Below are 16,656 nucleotides of genomic sequence, written 5' to 3'. Positions count from 1 at the left end.
TTATACTAAAACTTTAGAGTTGTCAGCAGCGTTCTCAGTGTTTTTGGTCACGGTGGGAAATACAATACATATTCTAGTTAAATTAGATTAATAGTGCTTAGAGAAGGGTATTCAGTCCTGGATCTAGAGCAAAAACGAAGGCTGCAAGGCTAGAAAAAGAGGGTTAAATTCCCCGCAGATCATGATAAGATTGATTAATGCGGTTACCTTGCAACGCTTTAATTAAAGACTAACGAAGGTGTCAAAATAGGGTTAAATTCCCCGTAGGTCAATATAACATTGATGAATACGGTTACCTTGCAGTGCTTTCATTAAAGACTGTAAGGCTATAAAAGAAGGGTTACATTCCCCGCAGATCATGATAAGATTGATTAATGCGGTTACCTTTCGTGGTGCTTTAAATGTATAACATTTCTGTAATTGTTATATGGTGGGTGATAGAGGAGGAGAGAGACGCGACCTCCAACTAATTATTTGGAACGACCGTATCTCATCACAAAACTGTTGTGGGGATAATCAGGCTCATTAAACGTGACGATAAAGAGATTTTGTTGACTGAGTTTTTAACTCTTGACCTGAAGTCGCAATCACCGTGAGGAGATTGTAGAAGCCTACTTCTGGAAGTCACGCTATCTGTTGAAATAAACATCGCACAATAAAAATTTGCCTGAATGTGATATGATAAGGTATGAGAAGCTCTGTGTGATTTTTTTTAAGTCAAATCTGTGTAATACTTGAGAGACAGAGAGCAACAAGAAGGTGGTATAATGTCTGAGACCCTACCTCCACCCTATGGAGATAATGGCTCACGAATGCCACTTATGAGTATCCCATCTAATACTCCTAAAGGAAAACGCATTGTTAGACCTGATATTCAGGGATAAGGAATGTTGGAAATAGTAATGGAAGATATTGAAAATCTTAAACTGGATCAACCAACCATGTTAGTGAACCCTGCTAATATGGAGCTAAAACATGTAGAATGAGTAGCAGCAGCTCTGGCAAAGACAATAGGTCCTAGCATGCAAGCACAGAGCGGTAATATGATAAGGGCTATTAAACTGACCCTTTTTGGAAATGGGATTTTCCGTTACACAACAGAAGACTCAATTCAGGTCTTAAAGAACGCTTTACAAACAAGTCAGGGAGTGTTAAATGTGGAGCTATGTTGCTCAAAAGGGAACTTACACTTTTGGGAAGAGATCTATCACTTTCTATGTCCTGAGGTGCTGCAGATTCAAAGCAGCATACAGGGTCAAAGACAGGCGTGACCTCTGGAGAGGAAGAAAATCTAAATCTGAACAGACCACAGAGCCCATTAAAAGGTTTTATGGCCTCTACAATGAGAGGAAGATCTGGAGATTGTAAGGAACTCTCCCTGAATATCCACCCCCACACCATTGAGGGGAAGAGTGTTCCTTTCACCAATAAACAAATCATCTCTTAACCAAGTCAGATTTCAAAATAGCCATACCTCAAGTTGTTAAGAAAAGAGGGAGATTCAAAAAGTTATCAATAATTGCCCAGTATATTAAATAAATACAAACAGACACGTATCAATATAAGTCAGATAATGTAGACGAGGTCAATCGTGGAAGAAGGCTGACATTTAATGCCTGATATATAAGTAATAGTAATAATAAATATATAGCTGATATTAAATAACTGATGTATAAGCCTCGATATTTCTGAAAATAGGAACACCGTTAACGGCGTTCTATTTCAGAAAAAGGGGGAAAAGGATAGGATATACATCAGACAATATGTATGTGAGATTATTACGTTTTTAGGAGAAATTTATCAATTTAAAATACTAGTTATGGTATTTTTTGTTTTGTTTTATTTGTTGCTTTTAAGAGAAATTGATACATTTAAAATAATCTAGCTTTGGTTATTTTTTGTTTTGTTAGTTTGTTCCTTTTTTGTTTTATTTTTATTTTTGTTCTATTTTTGATTTTTGATTTTGATTTTGATTTTGATTTTTTGAGATGATTTCAAAACCATATTTCCAGCAACTTAAGGGCTTGGTATGAGACTTCTCCACACAGGCTGCTGACGTCAAAAGGGGGACCCGAGAAACACAAGGCCAACACAGCAGATTACGTCTGGTTGGAGGGGACCTCCCATGCCGTTCGCCTAGATGGAAAGGGAGACAACTGGTACCACTGGAGCCAGTGTGCGGTCGGGAAAAACACCTGCGAGGACCCTGGACGACATCAGGACAGAGTTGGCCCTCGTCGCGAGGACCCTGGACGACATCAGAACAGATCTGGCTCTCGTCAAGGCAGTCGACCCAGGAGGCGCCATCAGCGGGCCGGAGGAGGAGGATCAGGACATCTCTCCAGCAGTCGACCCAGGAGGCGCCATCAGCAGTCCGGAGGAGGAGGATCGGGAGGACATCTCTCCAACAGTCGACCCGGAAGCCGCCATCAGCGGGCCGGGGGAGGACAATCAGGCCACATCTCTCTAGCAGGCACCCCAGAAGCCGCCGTCAGCGGGCTGGGGGGACGAAGATATGGCAAACCAAGACGGCACAGGGAACTCCATTTCCCGCTGAAACAGGTTGATATAGCCGGTGTGGAACTTTGTCTGAACAATCAATTTTTTTTTTTTTTTTTGAGGAACTTTCAACTTTATTTTTATATCCCATAATGTAAGGGATTTGTATTTTTTATTCTACAGAACTATGTGTTACCAAAAGAGGGAAAAGTATGATAATGTCTTTTCTGATTTCTGTGGCTACTTTTATTGCCATTTTGGTGACATGTGGTTGTTGTTGTGTGCCTTGTATCTGCTCACTGTGTGTTAGACTCATCAGTTCCACCATTGAGGGAAGAGTAAAGATGACTCAGCTGACAAGGACTTTGCTTTTTAGACATATTTTATTCTCCCTCCACTGTCATAATAAGTTGTTGTTGTGGACTGTTCCTAAAGGTTTAAAGTGCTCTATATCCCAACTTCTGATGGGTTTATATAAATGTTGGGACAGACACAGTAAGAAGAAAATTGACAGTGGTAATGTTTCAAATGCTATATGTTGATCTCGTGAGGTGAGATCAAAAGAGGGATTGAAGTAAGAAGATATGATTCTACACTGTATTGAAGTAAACATGTATTGTTTGAACTGTTTTATGTAATCACAACGGTTTGGGTAATTATATATAGAATAGGAATGTTATTCTCACTTTCAAACTCACTGACTTAGAGATTCTGTGTTTCACACACCAACATTGATCCTTATCACCACTAAGAGCCAGATGCTGTTTCTAAGTCGTTAAAGACATCGTAAAATAAGAAAAGATCCCCTGGAAAAGGTAGGGAGGGGAGATCGGGACGGAGATAACATTGACTTTTGACCTAGTGTGGTTTGGGGTCTCACTCTGTTCGAAACTCTGATTGACCTCGGCCAGAAGCGAATCCAGCCAATCAGGACACTTGGAGGAGGTGGTCAGTTTAAACAGCTCCTCCCCAGGGCTTCTCTGATTCGCTTGGGAGAAAAGTGGGAAGGAAGAATCGACAAATCTCCGCCCCAAAGACAGATAGAAATACTGACATTTGTGTGTGTAAAATTGCTTTTGGGTTTGGTGAGTTTGTTGGTTCCGATATCTGTGTCCGCATCGAATCACAAACTTGAAGTCCAATTTCTTCTCGTTTGATGAGTTTGTCTGGTCCCGATGCATTTATCCGCATCGCATCACAAATCTAAAAGCCCGGGGTACTCGAGTACTCTGTATAACTTGTATATGTGTTTGGTTTCCTACTAGAAGTAAACTCAGATAATTTGTTATAACTTTGATTCCGGTGTTTTCAATTCCTTTCTTAATTTAATAGAGATCCAGCCTCATCCAACGAACGGCGCGTAGCAGAGGTATTCTACTCCTACAATATCAACAAATTGTCACAAAATACAAGCAAAACAAAGATTATGCTATTTTGAAAACACAAAACAAATCCTCAGGTACAATTAGTATTAGATAACATAAACGTAGAAAGAGCATATGAATTTAAAGTCCTATGTTTGGAATTTACTTAAACATTTGATGTCAAGTGGTTCCACGCGTGTTAAGTAAATCCAAACGTACTTTATTTAATAATATGGACTTAATGAAATCAAATAAATTATATACAAGTGTTTTAAGTATATTCAACTTAAAGGGGACCTATCATGCAAAATGCACTTTTGTACGTCTTTTATACATGAATATGTGTCCCCGGTGTTCCAGGGAACTCACCAAGTGTCAGAAAACACAACCCTCTCTATTTTCCTCCATACCCAAATCTCTAAAAACGGGGCTGCAACGGATCTGATTACTGATCCAGATTTGAACACGTTACTGACGTCAGGACGGTGGCGCTACGGCTATTGGGCCAACTCTCCACCTATCAGGGGAATGTGAGGTTGGGCCACGGCCGGCCATTGCCGCTCGAAAGCGCTGGAGACGCTGTAGTACATATGCCAGGCCTGTAAGTGGCGCTGTAGTCTGCCACAAAAGCAGCGAAGAAGACTTCCCACGCATGGTTGCCATGGTTTCCCTTCTTTTTTTCTCCCTCCCCGAGGCAAGCGTTTGCTCCTGCTGCTGTAATTCAATGCAATCCCTCCCCGTCGAGGCAAGCACTGTAATTCTCTCCGGTTAGTCCACCAGCAGATGACAAACACCCACCTCTCCGCCTCTTCCAAGGAACGAGGGGACCGTGCGGCAGAGTTTCAGTTAGGTTTTCTTTCGCCGGTCAAGATGTCCGTTAAAGTTTAAATCTTCCAGACAAAATTAGAAAAGTGCCGGTCAAAGGTCTTCTTTGTTATTTATTGAGCTTTAAAACAAATGAATAACGACTCTATATAATAATATAATAAAACACGGAGGACGGAGATCTATTTTTCTCCCCCTCTTCTGACTTGATCAGAGCACGCTCCCCTCTCCTGCAGGGGGGCGTGGTCAGCTGCAGCTCACAGAATCAGACCCGTAGACAGCAAACAGCACATAGAGCTAAATGAGGCATGGTTAAAATGCATGATCTGTTTGGTATTTTGAAAACAGAAACGTATAAATATACCTTATATAGGTATGGCCCTACAATATATCATTTAAATATAGCATGATAGGTGTCCTTTAACTAGATTAGTTCATTTTTAGGGATTCTTTTTTACATTAAACCAATTTAATACTGGTATGTTCAACTAACTTAAGTTTAGTAAATAAGAAGAACACAGACAAGTAACTAGGGTTAGGGTTAACTTTTAAGTAAGAGAGTTGCGTGGAACCACACTTGACATAACATTCTTAAGTACATTTAACACTAGAACCGCCAGGGGTCGCTGTATACCTAAAACCGCCAACGGGTAAAATTTACCAGCTATTAGAATGCATTGATTTTCAAGGTACAATGTTCTGTTATTTATCATACTAGAACACAGGGTTAAGAGTGAGTTTTGATCGCACAGTGATGAAACTTATACCAATAGAATCTGTGGACTCTCAGCTTTTCATATTTGTATACTTCATGCAGATTGCATAACGTATAAAAGATCGCTACCGTGAGTTATGTGCAAAGTGTCTCTCTATCTCTATCTATCTATCTATATCTATATCTCTCTCTATATCTATTTATCTCTCTAACCGCAGTAAACAACAGGCGTTGCTATAGCAACACATCATGTTTATGTTTTTGCGCAAGATCAATAGCGCGAAGATCACTGCATTTTCTATTAGGTAAATATTACCCGCCGGCGCTAATGGGTATAAATGGCCATTTTTTGGGCCATTTTTTCAATCTGACTTCATATTGACCATTTTTAACAACAGAGGGTGGTACATAACACACTTTCAGGAAAAGTCACGGACCGGGAGACTTGAATATTTTCTTGAAAAAAAGTTACATACAATCAAGAAACAGCTGCGGGTAAAATGTACCCGTTGGCGGTTCTAGTGTTAAGTAAATTAGTTACGTTTTTCCTAATGAAATGTCCTGGCTCTGTTAAATAGAAAAAATAACGTTAAAAAAGGAATAGCACGTTATCTTCATATCAGCGCTTCATTTATTTAGCAACAAACCCCAATTTTAACCGGTTTTCACTTCACATCTCAATCCATTAAACATTTAGGAGAAAAAGTCCGGGGACAACAATCTTTCCCTTGAATTGCTTGACAGAACATATCAAAACAGTATTATAAAATCTCCACTTACTGAAAAAACTGTCCTTTAAGTACAAACATGTAAAACAGGAGTTATTGGTCACCGTATTTCTGCTCTTGAATTTCCTCAGAGAGATTAGACTATATTCTTCAAATGAACAGCTAATGTGTACAGTATTCAGGGTTCATACACTTTTTCACCAATGATTTTCAATGACTTTTCAATGACTTCTTCATGATCTTTACCTAATTTTCCATGACCGAAGAAAATTACTCTTTCTCAGCGGTACCACTGAAAATGGTTTATTTTAACATGGAACAGGAAAATAAGGTCAGCATATGAAACATGTTGTGCCTATCTAAAACAAATCAAATAGTAGGCTTACTAGCTTCTACACGCTAAAGCAAATGTAGTCAGGGATGCAAACTCATCAGGTATGAAAAAGGTGACAAGGATCCGAGCCCCCGACCCCACGGAATATCGGCTTTAAAATTAGGAATAACAGAGGATTTTAGCAGTCAGAACAACTAAAGCAGCAGTGTTAATAATAACAGAAACGCTAAAGAGTTACATCTAATAGAAATATATAAAAGCATTTATTTTAATTGTGTAGCAGTCAGTTTATAATTTTGGCAGGACTGTTGAGCATTTTGAAAATGTATTTCCATGCCTCTGTGCAAAGCTTAGTCTTTCTATCTTTATAGCCAGCGGTGTAAAGTAACCAAGTTCATAAACTCAAGTACTATACTTGGGTACAATTTTGACATACTTGTACTTTACTTAAGTATTTCAATGTTTTGCTACTTTGTTCTTCTACTCCTCCACAGTTCAGAGGTAAATGGTATTTAATACCTTTAGTTACTTTACAGATGTGGATGAATTATGTGAAATATAATCAAGTGTTAAATCAGACTTTAGTTCCAACTGGAGTAAATTCACAAGCTACCCTGCAGTATACAAAGTCATTCAAACTAGCTGCACCTTTACCAGCTTTGATGACACTTTAATGATCAATCATTATAAAACATATCATATATATTATTCTGAAATGGACCAATCTGCACAATGACTACTTTTGCTTTTACTACTTTAACTATATTTTGATGATAATACTTTTATACTTTTACTTGAGGAACATTTTGAATGCAGGACTTTTACTGTAACAGAGTATTCCTACACTCTGGTACTTCTACTTTTTCTCAAGAACAAGACCTGAGTACTTCTACTTTTACTCAAGTACAAGATCTGAGTACTTTTTCTCTAGTACAATATCTATACTTATTAGGGCTGTCAGTCGATTAAAATATTTAATCGCGATTAATCGCATGATTGTCCATAGTTAATCGTGATTAATCGCAAATTAATCGCACATTTTTTATCTGTTCTAAATGTACCTTAGAGGGATATTTTTCAAGTTTTTAATACTCTTATCAACATATGAGTGGACAACTATGCTTTATATGTTTGTTTATTATCATTTGAACAATGACAAATATTCTCATGAATATTAAACACAACAACCTCTGAACATTACAAATATTCGCCTCAATTCAACCTGGAACCTCTCTCATACAATAATACAATACTGTGTGTGTGTGTGTGTGTGTGTGTGTGTGTGTGTGTGTGTGTGTGTGTGTGTGTGTGTGTGTGTGTGTGTGTGCGCGCAACACAGTCTCACGGCATTTCGTGTTATAGTCACGAAATTAATCTATTGATTCGTGTTCACCAACACGATTTCGCCATTTTTTTCGTGTCACACAGAACGATTTTAAAAGCAATGTAAATAATAACAAATTAGAAGGAAAAAGACATTTAAAAAAATACAGATTTAAGTATTCTGACACAGAACGATTTTAGAAGCAATGTATTTATATTGGTAGTATGTTTCGTGCCTGCACCAAATAATAACAAATTAGAAGGAAAAAAAGATTACATAAAATACAGATTTCAGTATTCTGAGGCTCTGAGCCCCATTTATTTTCCTCACTGATGGCAAAAAAACTCAGACATTATACAATTTAAAATAAAAGGGATAGGGTTAGGCTTAGTGTAAGATATTGAGTAAGAACATGTTTTTATGAACCACACAGCTTCTGGTCTTCCAAGACCCGACCGGACAAAAAGACGTGTTGCAGGCACGAAACATACTACCAATAGAAATACATTGCATTTAAAATCGTTCTGTGTGACACGAAAAAAATGTGAAAATCGTGTTGGTGAACATGAATCAATAGATTAAATTAATTTCGTGACTAATAACACGAAATGCCGTGAGACTGGGTGTGTGTGTGTGTGTGTGTGTGTGTGTGTGTGTGTGTGTGTGTGTGTGTGTGTGTGTGTGTGTGTGTGTGTGTGTGTGTGTGTGTGTGTGTGTGTGTGTGTTGGAGCTATGTGCAGCTCAAGGCATATATGCCTGTGTGTATGAGCTGTGTTGCGCGCACTACCCGTGCTGAGTGTGCTGTCTGGCTACCTGCATAAAGTCAAGTGCTCGGCGCAGTTGTCGGCGAAATGTCGCTCCTCTGTTTTCATTGAAACAGCTCCTTATATCCGTTAGCTCAGCTAGCTAGCACCAGATGCTAACAACAACACGTAAGTTGTGCTTCGCTCGCGCCACACATACACACACCCTCCCGGTCCTCCCGATGGCCAGTCCGGGCCTGCCGGTGAGCGTGGAAGTGTGGTCTGCCACAAGCGGGCAGCAGGAGCGGGGCTGTCAGCATCAGCTTGTAGATGGTATTTTAAACTCGATGCGCTCTGAAACTACGGCGGCCGAGGACAAAAAATACACATGCGTTAATCGCGTTAAAATAATTAGTGGCGTTAATTTTTTTTTGCGTTAACGCGTTATTAACGCGTTAACTTGACAGCCCTAATACTTATACAACCTCTGTTTATAGCCTATGACAAAAACTATTAGAAAACGAACGCTAAAGCTAACGTTAGCAGATAGTGACAATGTATGCTAGTTAGCTAGCTCAACGATTCCTTAAATAATAATGCGACAGAAAAACGTTTCGGTTCACATCACGCTCTGCCGCTCCGACAGGGAGCTCTGCTCTGAACACCTGAACGGCCCGCTCTAACAGCGGTTTACCAGCCGTCCAGTCTGTGCCACAGTGACTCCGGACCGCACAGTTACTGTTAACGAACGCACCGTAGGTAATGTAGCAGCTGAAGCTAGACCCTCATCGCGGAGCAGCAGAGTTCATCCGACAGGCAGGAAGACTCGAGCACACAGCTCGCGCTTCATATATTAAAAAATAACACCATGCGCGTCATGATGGCACATAACAGCTCGCGACCGCAGATTATTTCGGCGATTAGATAAAATGTAAATTATATTTGACGCAACTTTAGTTACATTTCCATGACTTTTCCAAAACTTTGGGGAAAATATGGTTTTCCATAACTTTTCCAGGGCCTGGAATTTGCATTTGGAATTTCCATGACTTTTACAGGTTTTCAATGACCGTACGAACCCTGAGTATTACTTTAAACGTCACCTATTATGCAAAATGCCATTTTTGATGTCTTTTATAGATAAATATGTGTCCCCGGTGTGTAAGGGAACTCACAAAGTGTCCGAAAATACAACCCTCTCTCTTTTCCTCCTTACCCACATCTCTAAAAACGGGGGTACAATGGAGCTGATCCAGATTTACTGCAGTCATGACGACTATAGCCGCGTTCACACCAAGTACTTTCCTGTACTTAGTTCCGGCACTCAGAGCCCCGGCGCTTTTTACCCCAGGGCACTTAGTACAGATCGCGTTCACACCGGAGTACTTTTCCCTGAGGGAAGATTACGCAAATGAGCCGCTGACGTCACTTCTTCTTCTTCTGCTTTGGCTTTACTGGCAGGCCACAAACCACTTCACGGTGAGTACAGTAGGTGGCGGTATGCACCTTAAAGTTGTTTGCAATCCGCTACAAAACAAGAGAAGAAGAAGAAAAACTTCCCGCGTATACTGCGACGCCCACCCACTCGCTGTACATTAGGCGTCTGTTGTTTACCTTCCGACCTCAGACATGATGGAGATGGAGTCGACTGAAGTTGTGCTGTTTGTGCTCATGTTATACAGCTTTGTAACTGAGTTAATGCAGCCTGAGCAACTTGCGTACAATAACAAAACAAGCCGAGCACGAGTGGTGGTGGAGAACGCTTTTGGCAGACTGAAGGGCAGGTGGCGGTGCTTGATGAAAAGAAACGACTGCAAGATCGACAAGATCAAAATCCAGGTGGCAGCATGTTGCATATTACATAACCTTTGTGAAAGTAATGATGAGTACAGGGACGAATGGACTGCCTTACCGGCGACCCAGCTTGATGGGCCAGCCATTGCCGAGGCTGGGGGGCAAGACACGCGCACAGCCCTTATGAGGCATCTGAACAGCGTGTAAATTGTACATTGTAAACATTTTGACAATAAAGCTGATCTTTTGTACAGTGCTTTTGTTTCTCTCTTTTATTTTCCAGTCAAGACAGGCAACATTACAATAGTGTACAGTGTGGCAATATAATAACAATAAACTGTGCCAGGTGTGTTGTATGCACAGTAAATAGGCTCAGCAGCAAACCCACCTTTATTATTTATTATATATCTTCCTGAGACCCACTGCATCCGTCTGCCATAAACACTATGGAAACCTACATGTTAGTTTCGGCCCATAGTGGACTCCATTTTGTGTTGTGTAAAATGGGGGGGGGAATTAAAAGTTTGCAAATCCCCATGTCCTCCTCAGAGGACAATCATAAAAACATTTAGTTTTAGGTCAAATAATATTTAAAATGATATAAATTATCATATTTGTGTATGTGCCCCTGCCATTCCTCCACAAGGTTGCAACATTGATGATAAATAAATGACAAATAAAGCTTTGCCAGTTTATAACCGATGAAACATGATGGTATCAGAATAATCACTTTCATGTGATGTATAGGATGCTACACAGGTCACTAAAGATAAAGTGTCAGGAGAAATAAGCAATATACAGGATCTGTTTAACAGTAAATAGCAGTTCACATTTTTAATGTAAATAAAATAGAAGTTGTACATGTAAATTAACATTATCAATATAAAATAAAGTGTCAGTTGTATCAAGACTATATAATAACAGTAATAACAATAATATAAAATGAACTGGTGAGCATCTTGTCCTCCGTTTCCTGGGCCTTGGTGAACAGCACCATCTGATCCCCGTGCATCGACTCTTTCACCACGGCACGCCGGTCCTCCAACGCCTGGACGGTGTCAAAGAAATTTGCATCCCGTGTCCGCTTTCCTAAGAGGGGAAAATAAGCAAGATACAAGATCTGTTTAGTCTCCATGTAGTTTTACAACATACTAGTGTGTGTGTGTGTGTGTGTGTGTGTGTGTGTGTGTGTGTGTGTGTGTGTGTGTGTGTGTGTGTAGCTGCCGCTCAAAGTGCCCTTCTTTATTGTTTTGTATTTTTGAAGAGTGCTTCATGTATGCTTGAACTTTGTTTAATGTTGTTGAGGCAAGTTTTCTTACCGGAAGTCATGTGACCTCTAGCCCGGATGTTTACAATGTTTGTGAGAGAGTAAAAAGGCGCGAACATTTGTAAATGCCGGTCTAGGCGAATACGTTTTCACGCTGTTTCATAATTGTACCAAGAAGGAAATAAACATGATTGTGAACATCAGTTCGATGCGTAACGTTCTTTCAAGACAAAGTTACAGTGTGTGTATCTTTGCGTTTGGTTGCTGGTAAGGGGGACGACCAAGCGCTGTGATCTAGAAGGCAAAGCTCGCCTGTTTCCAATCCCGAGAGTTGTCCATCCTCGCCTGAAACAGACGATTAGTGCCATGAGTTAGTGAAGCAAATTACAGAAACACTGCACAGTTATTCACAAGTCAAAACGTTTTCATAGCGGCCGAGAATATCTAGCTAGCTAGATGTAGCTAGCTCGGGGCCGGTGTTAGCCAGTTCAGCCTAGCATGGCTAGCTTGATCTACTGAGCAAATAAAAGTACATCTGAGACCATTATTGTGCAGATTAAAACCCCAGTGCATGTAGTTGATTTTACCTTCGTCGTGGTCGTCATCGTTGGCCACTGAATCCGCCGTTTGAGCGGCCTCCCACACCATCGGTCGATGCTGTCCGGGAGAAAAGGTCTGTGGCCTAGCAGAGCATCCAAGCGCTCATACCATTTACTGGTCTTCCGGTCGTTACCACTCTTGTTATAATAGTCTTTAATTTGTTTGTAGTCCTGCCTGAGTTTCTTTATTTTTAGCCGGTATGCCGTGGGGCTGTGCACGATTCCCAGGTTGAGTGAAAGCTACTGAACTGGCTTCAGTAGCGTTCCCTGGGTCGCGTCCTCGGCGTAGATCTCCAGAAGCGCCGACACCTCCTCATCACTCCACCGCTCCGATGATTTCTTGATGCTTGCCATAACTGCTTTCAAAAACAAACTACTCTCCGTCGGTGCGCTGGGTTTTTGTAGCGAGGAAAAACAATGGCGGCTCTACACAACATTTTCACAGTTGTACGGGGCGTGGTTTGCAATTCGCCCAGCCAATCAGCACTGGGGCACTTTTTTCCCCACAGGAAAGTACGATCTCTCAGCGGGCACTAAAAATGGGGGTAAAAGTTCCCGAGATTAAGTACTCTTTTTGGTGTGAACGCGACATAAGGGGTACTAACGGAACTAAACGCGAAAAGTCTGGTGAAAAGTACTCCGGTGTGAACGCGGCTATTAGGAAAATGTGGGCTGGCTTTATGTTGAACTCCTGGCAACGTCCCAACCTATCGTCCCCTATCAGCAACGTCGCTGTATCAGAAACAATGCACGACTTGTTTTGGAAGCAATATGGTCTGTTTACATTAGCAAGCATCGCTAACACTCAGAGCTAACCTGTACTGGAGAGAATATGTGTAAAGAAGCAGGATATAAAATATACTGTCCTTGTGGTAAACCAGTGAGAGAGAAAGCGTATGAGCTCCATACTGTTTCAGAAATAATGCTTGATGTGGTTTGGAACATAATATAGCGTTTAATCACGGCAGCGTTTAGCTGTGTTTCTGCTGGTAGACAGCCTTCTCTTCACAGAGCTCACTGTTTACATGTGGACGCTCCAAAGGGGCGTGGCCAGCAGCAGCTCGGCTTCTCTGGGTCTTCTTTGAAATACACAGCAAGTGCTTTCAATTTGCAAGTCCTCCTTGTGGCAAAGCAATTCTGTAAAAGAGGGAAATGTGACTGTAAATCGCTTCACTGACATGTTAGAGTTAAGCCTCCCATACATTGGAGCATGCAGCTGGGGTGATTTTATCCTGACTCAGACATTTGTTTTAAACGGTGGTATCAATTGAAATATTCAACCCAGTCTCACGGCATTTCGTGTTATAGTCACGAAATTAATTTAATCTATTAATTCGTGTTCACCAACACGATTTTCGCATTTTTTCCGTGTCACACAGAACGATTTTAATAGCAATGTATTTCTATTGGTAGTATGTTTCGTGCCTGCACCACGTCTTTTTGTCCGGTCGGGTCTTGGAATACCAGAAGCTGTGTGGTTCATCAAAACATTTTCTTACTCAATATCTTACCCTAAGCCTAACCCTATCCCTTTTATTTTAAATTGTATAATGTCGGAGTTTTTTTGCCGCCTGCGAGGAAAATAAATGGGGCAAAGAGCCTCAGAATACTGAAATCTGTATTTTTTTTAATCTGTTTTTCCTTCTAATTTGTTATTATTTACATTGCTTTTAAAATCGTTCTGTGTGACACGAAAAAAATGGTGAAATCGTGTTGGTGAACACGAATCAATAGATTAATTTCGTGACTATAACACGAAATGCCGTGAGACTGTGTTGAAATATTACTTCTAGTGTAAGATCAGTACAATGGAAACAGTTCACAAAACAACTCAACCTTGTCAATGACAGCCATAATCTCAGTGATCCTGGCCCTGCTGCACCTCCCTTCTTCCGGAACACTCTGGACAGCCTAGTCTAGTTCTGACACAAACTATAGGACATCAGTGCAGTGTTTCCCCTATATACAAATAGTGGCGGCGCAGTGCCGCTGCTGAAATATGCGCGCCGCTGCTAGGGGGCGCCAGCCAGGTACCGAAAAAAAAAGAAGATTTTTTTTAAAACTTTTTTATTAAAATAATAATAAGTGGAGACCCTTTTTCATTTTTGATTGTTTGTTATGTGGAATTGTAGTATTTGTGTTACTGTATGTTCAATAAAGGTGTATTTTTGCTAAATCTTGAGACATTGCCACTGTATGTACTAGGCAGGGCCGATTTTTGTCATAGGGCGCCAGATCTGGGGGGCGCTGCGCTGGTAGCTCTGGGAGGGGAAAAAACATTGTTGACCGTTGGCGCTCATCCTAATTTTCGGCCTTGATGTAACAACATTCATAATTAAGTAAATATAACACCCTTTTCACCCCGGTTACACTTTTCATTTGCCCTGTACGATGGGCGCTGTAAGTGATGAAAGTGGGGGATGTTGGTTTATCAGGCGCTCACAGCCAAAGTGCAAGCATGGGAGCGAGGGAGAGCGCACCGGTACCGGCGCTGTTGTTATTAGAATCTGGTGCTAGCTGCGCTAACGGATATAAGAAGTAGATGTTTCTACAACCAGGGTGGAGGAGAGCTCTCCTGTCAGACTGAGAGGCTCAGTGAGGTAAAGGACTCTCTGAGTGTTTAGATAAGTTAATTATAGTCAAATTATGTAAACACATATTTCCAAGGCACTCCTTTATAATTATTAGGATAAATAAAAACAGGTTTGAAATCATTCCAATGTATACTATAGGACAGTAAACCAAAAATATCGTTTATAATTGGAGAGATACAAAAATATGCATAAATAAATAAATGTTAACTAGGTAAAATAAGATATGAATGAACAACAAAAATTAAATAAGTTACATTTATTTGTTATTGGCTATGGTAGGTTATTGGTTATGTTCATATACTTATTTGATTATTAAAATGTAAACCGATATTTTTCATATGGGTGTTTTAGAGTTGTACCCCCTAGATCAGGTCTCTAGTAATTCTGCTCAAAGTGCACCAGATTGAAGCATTTTACTTTAAAATGTTCAAAAACATCTTCCCGGGGGGGCACAACCCCGGACCCCCCTAGAGGATGTGACGTCCACCTCCCAGTTCATACAATACTGAATACATTTGAAGCCATTTTGACGTATATTACCTATGTCAATAAGTTTCTGTTTTTGTAGTGTATTTGTCTTTTGTAGAGATTTTTCATTTGTTCTTTATATATAAAATCTCGCCTAGGGCAGTAAATTGGCTAGAACCGGCCCTGGTACTAGGCCTGAAGAGCCTTTCTTGTGCTGGCAGACACATAGAAACAAATTGGCGGGGCGCACTTCGCACGTGCACACTAAAAAATTCCACGCGCTCCGCGCTCACATTATACTAGGCCCACGTGCATTAGCACCGCTGCTATGACTCCATCCTAGGGGAAACACTGCAGTGGTATTGTGGTAATGCGTGCAAATTCTGCGTATGTCTGGAAAAAGAGTTGTGCATTGGGAACACCGTGTGTGTGTGTGTGTGTGTGTGTGTGTGTGTGTGTGTGTGTGTGTGTGTGTGTGTGTGTGTGTGTGTGTGTGTGTGTGTGTGTGTGTGTGTGTGTGTGTGTGTGTGTGTGTGTGTCAGTGTGTGTGTCAAGCGGTGAGCGCTGCTGTGTTCCAAAAGTGAAACTACTACTCTAAACTTGGAACGCGGTGTGGCTCAGGACTCAGGATTTGCTGAAAAGAAAAGAGTCCAGGAAGCTTATTTACAAGTTATCAGCGTTTAACAAAACAAAGTTACAATGATACAATGAAATTGCAAAATTGGTGAACAGCTGTGCTCCCTCCTTCCGTCTCCTTGATGGACAGCTGGGAAAGAGACCGACTTCCTGCTGGCTTCCCATTTTATAATCTGTAGTCTTCTCCTATTGGCTTAGCGTTGACGTCCAAGGCACGTCCTGTCGTTTTCTGATGTTAGTTTTACAATATTCTAATATCTGTTGGTCATTTAAACATTCCCTAATAATAGTATTGCAGCGTCAATATGTGAGGGTTAAAGACAGTGTGTTTAGTGTGCAACACCATGTGTAATTTCTCCTTAAATTCACGGTACACAAAACATAATATTAGCTACATCAGCGACGTGCAGTCAGGGGAGGCAGAGACTCACCTGTCATACTCCAATGTAACGGAAAAAAAACTAAAGAAAAACTAAATAATAATAATAAAATGTCTCCACTGATCTGTGTTGTAAATGTGATTTCTGTATGATTCCAATTTTTATAGTCAAAATCGGCAAATTTGCCGAGCTCCGCTACAACTACATGGGAGCGATGAGGAGTGAGGCAGGGACGAGCACTGCCTCACGTAACCCCACAGTAACTGGCTGGAGCGTGGACACTAATTTAGCGCGGGCACTTATTTGGTGAGCGCGCTCCAGCCAGTTACTGTGGGGTAATGTGAGGCACAGATGAGATCTGCCTCACCTCAGATGCGTCACCCCAC

The sequence above is a fragment of the Trematomus bernacchii genome, unplaced genomic scaffold, assembly GCF_902827165.1.
Source record: "Trematomus bernacchii unplaced genomic scaffold, fTreBer1.1, whole genome shotgun sequence".
Lineage (NCBI taxonomy): Eukaryota > Metazoa > Chordata > Actinopteri > Perciformes > Nototheniidae > Trematomus > Trematomus bernacchii.
This window is presented reverse-complemented; position numbering follows the sequence as displayed.